We start from the raw sequence: 378 nt of genomic DNA, 5'->3' as shown, positions 1-378 counted from the left end.
ATTGGTGCTATGTCCAAGGATGTAGTTGTTAGATTACATTACGCACCATACTTAATGCAAATTGTCTCTGTTGCTTGCAACTTAACACCGGAGGGGGTTCTGATGATAACCCGAAGGTGGACTTTTTAGGCATAGATGCAGCTGGATGGCGGTCTATGTACTTTGTCGTAATGCCCAATTAAATCTCACTATACTCATCATGATATGTATGTGCATTGTCATGCTTTCTTTATTTGTCAATTGCCCAACCGTAATTTGTTCACCCAACATGTCAGCTTCGTCTTATGGGAGAGACACCTCTAGTGAACCGTGGACCCCGGTCCACTCCTCTTTTACCGAAATACAATCCACCGCAATACTTGTTTTACTCGTTTTCTC

Source organism: Lolium rigidum, chromosome 7, assembly GCF_022539505.1.
Source record: "Lolium rigidum isolate FL_2022 chromosome 7, APGP_CSIRO_Lrig_0.1, whole genome shotgun sequence".
In the NCBI taxonomy this organism is placed as follows: domain Eukaryota; kingdom Viridiplantae; phylum Streptophyta; class Magnoliopsida; order Poales; family Poaceae; genus Lolium; species Lolium rigidum.
This window is presented reverse-complemented; position numbering follows the sequence as displayed.